This window comes from Molothrus aeneus, chromosome 20 (assembly GCF_037042795.1).
Source record: "Molothrus aeneus isolate 106 chromosome 20, BPBGC_Maene_1.0, whole genome shotgun sequence".
Lineage (NCBI taxonomy): Eukaryota > Metazoa > Chordata > Aves > Passeriformes > Icteridae > Molothrus > Molothrus aeneus.
In genome coordinates this window covers 11,449,910-11,460,470 of record NC_089665.1, presented here as the reverse complement: position 1 = coordinate 11,460,470, position 10,561 = coordinate 11,449,910, and the positions used below count along the sequence as shown (strand labels likewise).

The window sequence follows — 10,561 nt, the reverse complement described above, 5'->3', positions numbered from 1 at the left end:
CCTTTCAGAAGGCTGAAATATTATTTTATGATCTCTATTATATTAAAAGAAAATGAGATATTAGAACTACACTAAAAGAGCAAGGAGACATCAGAAAGCTGGAAAGGAATGAATAATAAAAACCTGGGACTGTTCACAGCCCCGACACTGCTGGACCATGATTGGTCATCAAGTAGAAATAATGCACAGGAGACCAATCCAAGATGCCCCTGTTGCTAAACCATCTCCAGCCCACACTCCACAGCCAGCAGATTGTTATTGGTTCCATTTCTGTTCTGAGGCTTCTCAGGAGAAAAAACCCAGCAAAAGCATTTTCATCAAACAAGTCAGTGCCAGGTGATGGCACAGGCAGCATCAGCTGGCAGAGGTCACTGTGTCATCCCTGCCAGCCCAGGTGTCACAGCAAGGAGGAGAGAGTTCACCCTGTGCTCACACTGCAATACAGAGCAATACAACACAACACACACATTAACACAAGATTATAACCTTTTTCAATTTTCATTACTTGTGGATTTATTGTTACAGGACACCCAAAACAACAAAAGCACACAAAAAACAGCACTCATCTACCATTAACACCCCCTTCAAATAACACACAAACTCACCATCCCTCTGATCACAACTGCTAAATTACACCCCAGCAATCATTGGTCCTCGGGAACATGGTTCCCTGGAGCCTCTAAAAATTCCTCCTGCCTGAAGAAATACCCGGTCCCTGGAGGGTCTGTGCCCAAACTTTGGCGATGAACGTCGCCTCGCAGACGGACCGGGACCCGGGAAAAAAAACCCAGCCGGGGGGAAAAAAAAAAGAAAAAAAAACAGCCGGGGGGGGGGTGGGGGGGGCTAAACCCGGCTGGGGATTTTTTACTCTAAATTTACAAATGAGTTGAAAAACCTGAAAAGCAAGTCACACAGACAAGGTTAAATCCAGTCACAGCATGCGCTCACACACGCAGAGATGAGCAGATGCTGACAGACAGACACGTGCTCTCACACACGCTCACGCACTCCTCCCATTTAAACGTTCCCTGTGGCTCTTCCTCGAGACGCTGAAGAACGTGCTTCCACGCTTCTTCTGGCTGCCGCTCCTCGACGTCAAATGGTAGATTCTGGGGAAATCAGTAGCCTCAGGGACCTGTGAGACAACAGGAAGCGGTCGATGAGTGGCTGACAGCTAGGACTTGTCCCCGCTCTGACCGATAAATTTTCTACCCTAAACCCCACTAAAGACAGATGAACAGTAAAGTTTTTATAACTCTGCTACCTAACTGTGACTACATGCCAGGGCAGGGCAGCTCCGACCATAAGTGGTACAACATGAGTACACACAATAAAAGCAGACGCATACAGTGCAAGTGTGCATGGAGTGTAAGTCCATACAATATAAGCCAGCATAGGTACACACAATGTAAGTACATACAGTGTAAGCCAACATAGGTAAACGCAATGTAAGTACATACAGTATAAGTACATACAGTATAAACCAGCATAGGTACAAACAATGTAAGTACATACAGTATAAGCCAGGACTTGAGATAGCTCTCTGGAAGATTAATTCTTGAGCCCTGTACCCTTTGAGAAGATGGAACCTATAGAACTCCTGCAGTCACGTGAGGAGGGTGTAAGACGCTCCCTCGGGAAGTCCAAGAGAATGGCGTGGAAAAAAAGGCACTACCAAAGCTGGTAGTGAAAAGGAAGATGGATGAGAACATCTTGTCCCTTTGAGACATTCCTGTCTCAAAGAGTAAAAATGTAAAGATGCCGGAATAAGGGATATCCAGAAAGGAACGTGAGTAGAATATGGCCTACATGGCACGGAATAGTGCTGATAAAGCGTTGAGACGTAACAAAGGCCTGTGACACGTAAGACGATGGACACGGACGACATAACACGGACACGGACGACATGACACAGAGACGAGTGACAACTGCCTGGCACTGTCCCCGTAGGGACCTGAGATTCCTAGTGCAAGGTGAGCCAGAGGCTGATGATGCCAAAGGAAAGGAAGCCCTAGGACGTGATGATGAAATGTAACTCGTCAAAAGAAGTTAGTGCCGAAGCAGTTAAGAGGATGCTCGAGAGGGGCGGCGAGCCTAGAGAAGGAAGCGGACTGCTGGGTGACCGTGGCGGTAGCTCCGGACCTGAAGGCGAGCTCCTCGGGGGAAAGATCCGTGACGACTTCGAGTCGAGGGAGGCGGACGACGCAAAGTTCCCGAGAATGTGGAGATGGGTCGGAACTGCCCTGCCCGGCAAAGGCTCTGGCGAGGCTGAGGGGAAACCCTCTCCCTTTACTTCCAGAGAGCCCACCCCGCTACAGACCTGTCCCCTAAGCTGACATCTGATTGCCTCCTGTGATAGTAAAGGCTATTCCCCTTCTCCCAGCCACTGGCCCCGACACTTAGCTTTTGGAAGATGAGAGGACAAAATCCATCCTCGGTCAGACGTGGACGTTGAGATGCTCTCCGTGTGTGCTTCGGTGCTGCCGTTTCCAAGCTTGGGCTACGAGCCTCCTCAGGGTACCTAAGACAAAACAGAAAACCTGACTATTGCCCTCAAAAACAGTAATCCCCGGGACTCCTCTGCACCACTGCCCCGGCTCACCTCAAATCTTGATCTGGCTCCGGAGGGTGCCCGGAAGATACCTGCAAAGAGAAAAGGGACACGCTTAGCATGCTGCTGTGTAATGCTCACCTAGGAGTCAGCCTGCCTAAACGCCGACTCACCTGCCCTCCTCTGTTCCTTGGCGTGCCTAGGGCAGCGACAGCACCTGCAAAGAAACAAAGCAGAAAAGCATGCTGAGATACTGTGAAAACACAACCTCCCTAATCTGACAAGGATGCCACACCGATACCTTAAGCTGCACACACCTGGCATAGGCGTGCTCGGCCAGGAGAGATGGCAAGTGGACCACCTAAAATAAAAAAAACAAGAGGAGATGCTTAGAGCTGCACCAAAACTGAGACCTCAGCCATAACAACTGCTTCTGTACGCTATTCAATGCTCACCTTGCCCACTCGGCCTTGACTGCTGCTCTCGGCCTTGACCTCCTAAAAAGAGAGACAACGAACAATGCTGTAACGGCGACCATTTATGCTTCCTCTGCAGAAACAAACATGGACTCACATGCTCGGGGCAATCCCCACACCCGGGATGGGGGGCTCTGCCCTGGATTTTATCCTTCTGCATCTGAAAGAAAGTCAGGACAAAAGTCAAACTGTTGCAGGGTAACTTAATAGCTCCAGATATCTTGTGTCCAACTACACCCCACATTAGAAACTTCAAGTCCCCGGGACTTCTCCTATTGCACCAGGCTATGCGGCAGGGCAGAGCAGCTCCGGCACAAATGTGTGTGCAGACACCCGTGACACAGGACAGACAGGACGTGACAGACAACGGGGACACAACACGGACAGAAATCTCCTGGCAAGGAAAATGGCTGCGAGGACTGAGAGAATGCAAAAGGAGATGACCGAGGGGAGACCGATGGTGAGCTGATGAGGCTCAGAGAAACCTGGAGGAAGAAGATGCTAACCGAATGATTTATTCCAAAAACTGCAAAGATGGATGCCTGAGAATCCTACGGCCAGAAGCCTCTACCTGCCCTCACGTTCTCACAAGTCCTAGTCCACCATAATGGATCCTGGTGGGGCAGAGCTGTCCATACAGCTCAGAACAAGACCTGAAAAGACAGCTGACCGGATGCTTCTAAAGAGACAAGAGAGTCTGATGCCTGTCTGAGATCCCGAGTCCAAAGTTCTATGGCCTGGCTGCCAGGCCGAGGAATGCAGAGATCACAGATGCTAACAATGATGCCAGGGTTTCTGACAGGCCCCTCCAAGGCCTAAGGTAAAAGACATGACATATCCAAACACACATAATACACAAAAGACAAGTGACACAATACACACCGGGACTGCTCTGCCCTGCTCACCTCAGCACTGTGATCCAAAGTCAGGCTTTGCTTTTATGGGGCCTAAGGGGCCGCTTCATGGACACCCCCATGTCCAAAGGAGACTCAAAAACCCCTCCCGGTGGGTCCCTACCCTGCGCCCTGCTTTCATCCCCTCTGTGGGTTGTAGCCCTCTACTTATCTCTCGGACATCTGGGGATGCAGGTCCGTGTCATTTGCAAAAGAAGGCAGCCTCAACATCTGGGAAGTTCCTGCTGGCACTGTTGTTCAACAACTCCCTGTTGTTTCTCAGTCAGCTATGTGAAAGAAATCCAAATATCAATGCATGATCTCTGCAGCACACTGGCCAAAAGCCAACAATTCTGCGACTCACCGTTCTCCTAAGAATGCCCGGCTCCTGGGGCCGCACCCTTCGGCCGCGCTCCGAGGCTGATGCCATTGTCACGGCATAAGCCTGGGTTAAAAGGAGACGAGGTCATGTGGCATTGCTGAAACCTGAGCGGACCCTCGCTCCTCTTCCTACCTCCCCGACTCACCGCAACTCCTTGGCAGCTGCTGAAGGCCACCTGGATAGCACCTTTAAATAGAAGAGTTCAGGGCTTCATCACCAGGTCCTGTAACACGTCCACAGGGCTCGCATGTGCAGGGAACCCGGTGCATCGGCCGGCTGGTGACGGGGGCTTGGCAGGCTCCGAGTGGATTGCCTAAAGCACAAAAAAGAGAATGGAAGCTTAGAGCAGCACCAGAAACTGAGACCTGAGCAATAACAGCTACTTCTCTCCACTGCTCACCTTGACTGCTGGTATCCAGATTTACTTCCTAAAAAGAAAGACAAAGAAAAGAGCTGTAACAGAGTCACCACATACACTTCTGCTGCAGAGACAAATGGTGCCTCACCTGCTCGGGGGAAACCCCTCACCCGGGATGGGGGCCTCTGACACACATTTAATCCATCTGAATCTGAAAAAAATGTCAGGACAAGAGTCAAGCTGTTGCAGGATAACTTAAGAGCTCCAGATATCTTGTGTCCATCTACAAATCCCACCTAGAGTCCAACTACACCCCACATTACAAACTTCAAGTCCCCGGGACTTCTCCTGTTGCACCGGGCTATGTGGCAGGGCAGAGCAGCTCCGGCACAAATGTGTGTGCAGACACCCATGACATGGGACAGACAGGACGTGACAGACAATGGGGACACAACACGGACAGAAATCTCTGGGCAAGAAGGATGACTGCAAGGACTGAGAAGATGCCAAATGAGATGACCGAGGAGAGACTGATGGTGAGCTGATGAGGCTCAGAGAAACCTGGAGGAAGAAGATGCTAACCGAATGATTTATTCCAAAAACTGCAAAGATGGATGCCCGAGAATCCTATGGCCAGAAGCCTCTACCTGCCCTCACGTTCTTTCAAGTCCTAGTCCACCATAATGGATCCTGGCGGGACATAGCTGTCCATACAGCTCAGAACAAGACCTGAAAAGACATCCGACCGGATGCTTCTAAAGACAGAAGAGAGTCTGATGCCTGTCTGAGCTCCTGAGGCGAAAGTTCTATGGCCTGGCTGCCAGGCCGAGGAATGCAGAGAGCACAGATGCTAACAATGATGCCAGGGTTTCTGACAGGCCCCTCCAAGACCTAAGGTAAAGGACATGACATATCCAAACAACACATAAAACACAAAAGACAAGTGACACGATACACACCGGGACTGCTCTGCGCTGCTCACCTCAGCACTGTGATCCAAAGCCAGGCTTTGCTTTTATGGGGCCTAAGGGGCTGCTTCATGGACAGCCCCATCTGCAAAGGAGACTCAAAAACCCCTCCCAGTAATTCCCAAACCAGCACCCTGCTTTCATCCCCTCTGTGGGTCGTGGCCCTCTACTTATCTCTCGCACTCCTGGGGATGCCGGTCTCGGGTGCAAAGAAAGGCCACCTCGTCAGCCGGGAAGGTCCTGCTGGCACCGGTCTGGTGTCTCTCAGACAGCTGTATTAAAGAAAACCAAACATCAGTGCCCGATCTCGGCAGCCTCGCGACCAAAACCCCACAAGTCTGCTACTCACCATTCTCCTAAGAACACTCAGCTGCTCGGGTCGCACGCGTCGGGCACGCTCGGAGACCGAGGCCGTCGTCACAGGGGGTGCCTGGGCTAAGAGGAGGTGAGGTGATTTGGCATGGCTGAAACCTGAGGGGACCCTCGCTCCTCCTCCCTACTTCCCCGACTCACCGCAGCTCCTCGGCGGCTCCTGACCCGTAACTCAGGGCTGGCGAGAGCGGCAAACCCGGTCCATCGGCCGCTGGGGATGGGAGCTTGGCGTGCTCCGAGCGGATGGCCTAAGGCACAAAAACGAGAATGGAGACTGAGACATGCCCCAGGAATTGAGAGCTCAGCAACAAGAAATGCTACTGATCACCTTGCTCTCCTGAACTTGACTGCTGAGATCCAGCTATACTTCCTAAAAATAAAGACAAAAAAAAAAAAAGCTGTAACAGGGCCACACTTGACACTCCCCCTGCAGAAACAAATGGTGACTGACCTGCTTGTGGGAACCCCGTCACCCAGGATGGGGGGCTCTGCCACGGGTGCAATGCATCTGCACCTGAAAGAAAGTCAGAACATATGTCAAACACCTGCAGGATAACTCAAAACCTGCAAACACCTTAGGTCAATCTAGGAATGGCATCTAGAGTCCAACTACACCCCACATTACAAATTTCAACTTCCCGGGACTTGTCCTATTACACCAGGCTATGCGGCAGGGCAGAGCAGCTCCGGCACAAATATGTGCACACACCCGTGACACGGGACAGACAGGACGTGACAGACAACAGAGACACAACACGGACAGAAATCTCTGGGCAAGAAGGATGACTGCAAGGAGCACAAGGACAGAAAATTAGATGACTGAGGCAAGATGGATGGCGAGCCAACGAGGCTCAGAGAAACCTGGAGGAAGAAGATGCTAAACTGAATGATTTAGTCCAAGAGCTGCAAAGATGGATGCCCGAGAATCCTACGGCCAGAAGCCTCTACCTGCCCTCACCTTCTCACAAGTCCTCGTCCGCCATAATGGATCCTGGCGGGCACAGCTGCCCATACAGCTCAGAACAAGACCTGAAAAGACAGCTGACCGGATGCTTCTAAAGAGACAAGAGAGTCTGATGCCTGTCTGAGCTCCTGAGGCGAAAGTTCTATGGCCTGGGTGCCAGGCCGAGGAATGCAGAGATCACAGATGCTAACAATGATGCCAGGGTTTCTGACAGGCCCCTCCAAGGCCTAAGGTAAAGGACATGACATATGCAAACAACACATAATACACAAAAGACAAGTGACACGATACACACCGGGACTGCTCTGCCCTGCGCACCTCAGCACTGTGATCCAAAGCCAGGCTTTGCTTTTATGGGGCCTAAGGGGCCGCTTCATGGATAGCCCCTATCACCAAAGTGGACTCAAAAACCCCTCCCAGTAATTCCCAAACCAGCCCCCCGCTTTCATCCCCTCTGTGGGTCATGGCCCTCTACTTATCTCTCACACAGCTGGGGATGCCAGTCTCGGGTGCGAAGAAAGGCCACCTCGTCAGCCGGGAAGCTCCTGCTGGCACCGGGCTGGTGTCTCTCAGACAGCTGTATTAAAGAAAACCAAACATCAGTGCCTGATCTTGGCAGCCCCTCAGCCAAAACCCCACAAGTCTGCTACTCACCATGCTCCTAAGAACGCTCAGTTCCATCGCCGAGTCCCGTGATTCTTCCGCAGGGCTCGGGAGAGCGGCGCGCCCAGCGTGTCGGCCGGTCGGTGACTGGGGCTCGGCGTACTCCGAGTGGATTGCCTAAAGTGCAGAAACAGGAACGGATGCTTAGAGTTGCACTGGAAAGCGAGACTGGAGCATTAACAACTGCTTCTGTACCCTACTCAATGCTCACCTTGCCCACCTCATCTTGACTGCCGATATCCAGCTTTACTTCCTAAAAAGAAAAAGAACAGTGCTGTAACAGAGTCACACTTTACACTCTCCCTGCAGAGACAAATGGTGACTGACCTGCCTGGGGGAACCTCCTCACTCGGGATGGGTGGATGGATTTTGCCCTGGATTTTATCCTTCTGCATCTGAAGGAAAGCGAGGACAAAAGTCAAAGGGCTGCGGGATAGCTTCACAGCTCCAAACATCTTCTGTCTATCTAGGAATATCATCTAGAGTCTGGCAACACCCCACAAACTGCAAGTCCCCGGGACTTGTCCTGTTGCAGCAGGCTATGGGGCAGGGCAGGGCAGAGCGGCTCCGGCACAAATATGTGCGGACACCCGTGACACGGAACGTGACAAACAGGGGGACGACAAACACGACACGTTATGCTTGTGGTGAGGGTCTCGAGGGGAAAAGGCAAAAGGGACCCCAAAGACACACTAGGTAACACGGTACACCGGACAACACGACGTGGACCGGAACTGCTCTGCGCTGACCGCCTGAAAGCTGCCGTCACAATTAGAGCCTCTCCCTTTAGCTGTCCTAAGAGGCCCCTTGGAGGAGATTGCTTTTCCCACTGCTAATTTTTAAATCTGTCCCAGGAACTCCCAACCCGCTGCTCTCCCATTGTCCCATCTCCAGGACGTGGCCCTGACTTATCTTTTGGATGATCGGTGATGAGGATCCACGTTGCACCTGAAATGAGTCTGCCTCGGAGGGCCCCGTGATTGCCTGTTAGCCTCTCGGTCAGCTACAATAAAGAAAACCAAAACCAAAGTATGAGTACAGAATTATGTGGGCCAAATCCCAGCGAGTCAGCTACTTGCCCTCTCCTGAGTGTGCCTGGCTCCTTCAGGCTCCAGCTTCATCCTGATTCCAAGGCTGCGGCCGTTATTGTGAGTGACACCTGGGTTAGAGAAAGGCAAAGTTAAATGGCATTCCTGTGAGTGCAGTGGATGACCTTGTGTGCTGTAAACATGTGAATGCCTCTGCTCGGCTTCTAAAAGGCCTGGGGTGGGGGGGCCCTCAAATAAACACCCTTTCTCACCCTGCTGCCTTTAAACCCATGCCCCCAACAATAACTCCTAACCGGATACCTGCTCACCCTCCCTCTCCTAGTCACAATCCTCAACTCACCTGAAGCCTTAATCTGAAACATCATCTTGGACACTGGGCAGATTCCCAGATTCCTCTTGTGACATGATGAATCTGCTGAAAAAAGCATTGTAGTTGACACAACCTGGAGCCTCTGGAAGCTGCGCTCCTCCTAAAAAAATACAAAGCAAAATAAGTACAAAACAGGAAATTACAAATGCACTTTACCACCCCTAAACACAAAACCCAAAACTGTGAACTTAAATACTCCCTGTATTCTATGCTGTTTTCTTCACAGTATCTTCAAAGCCTCTGTTGCTTTAGATGCCCAGAAACACCTGCTGAAAACAAGCTGAGATAAGCTGAAAGAGCCTCTTACCTGAAATGAGAGTGAAATGAGAGGAGAGCTCTGATCCCAGCACATCCCAGAGAGGGAATGAAGGCCCTGAGCAAAGGCTGGGGTTAATATACCCCTGATGGTGCCCGCCTCTCGTTCCCATGGCACCCAGGAAAAGGGAGGGGGGCGAATCCCACCTGGTATGAAAGCCCTCAGAGCAGTTGCAGCTGTTTGGCTCCTCTGACTCAAATTCAAGGGGAGCAAAGGGCTTGTTATAGAAGAAAACTCTTCTGAAAAATAACAGCACTTTCTTTTTTGCAGCAACAACTTGGAGTAAATGGGCAGGAAACTGGTAAGATGTCTCAGTCTCTCTGCGAGCCTCTCAGGAACCCTGGGCCAGTCCCGAGTCGGCAGACACCGGGGAGGGCAGCCCCGACACGGCCGACAGCAGGGAGACATTCTCTGTGCCCCGAGGGTATTGAGGGCACTTAGGCTGGTTGCCTTCGCCGCAGCAGAGACAGCAGAGACATCGGTAGAAGAGAAGGGGCCGACTCTCAGCAGGGGTTAGTCCAAGGTTTTATTAAGAGTCCCGGAGGAACTCCTGCACCCCAGGGGGCCTCCTGCCGAGAGCCCCGGGGGATGTCCGGAGTTCAAATTTAAAGGGGGGAGGAAACCAAAAGCAGATAACATTTACTGACCAATAGGTATCTCTGGGGGATAGATACTGGGGGACAGGCATATCGGACAGCATATGGGACTAGGCCTGGGGGGCTGACCCCTGGCCTCTGGCAAATCACTCGACAACTTGGACCGAAACTTCTGGATGGGGGGCTGGGATGCTGAGTGATAGACAGAGAGCCAGGGCGGGGGTTTAGGGAATGATCTCATCCCAGGAGAGGGATAACACAGATAAAGGGAGGGGAGTACAGTCTGGGATAAACCATTTGGGAAAAATATTGGAATACAAAACAAAACTACTTCAAAGTATTACAAAATATAAAAACACACTACAAGAGTAAGAAATAAAACTTTCTGTTTAGGCAGCATAACTAGATAAATTGGCTAATTTGCTGTGAACTTACATAATTATTCCTTAGTGGCTATTAAGTACTACTTCATGTGTGGCTGAGCCCGGTGGAGAAGAATGCTTATGATATGAATCGTCTAAGTCTCCTTGGGACCTCTAATTAGGCCTATCTACATTATAAGTAAAAATAAGAAAAATAAAAGCTTCCCAGGCAGTGTAAGGG

The 10,561-nt window shown here is 51.0% G+C and overlaps 1 long non-coding RNA gene across 2 annotated transcripts; it reads right to left on the bottom strand.

The window, feature by feature from the left end:
- Positions 1–331: 331 nt before the first annotated feature.
- Positions 332–2,517, bottom strand: LOC136565130 (uncharacterized). Of its 2 annotated transcripts, XR_010784808.1 has the most exons (3): positions 2,405–2,517; positions 1,009–1,135; positions 332–434 (listed from the first exon to the last, which is right to left on the bottom strand). It is a non-coding gene; the product is annotated as an uncharacterized lncRNA (long non-coding RNA). The 2 variants fall into 2 exon arrangements; XR_010784807.1 differs by lacking the exon at positions 332–434 and having other exon boundaries at positions 480–1,135.
- Between the last annotated feature and the right edge of the window lie 8,044 nt (positions 2,518–10,561).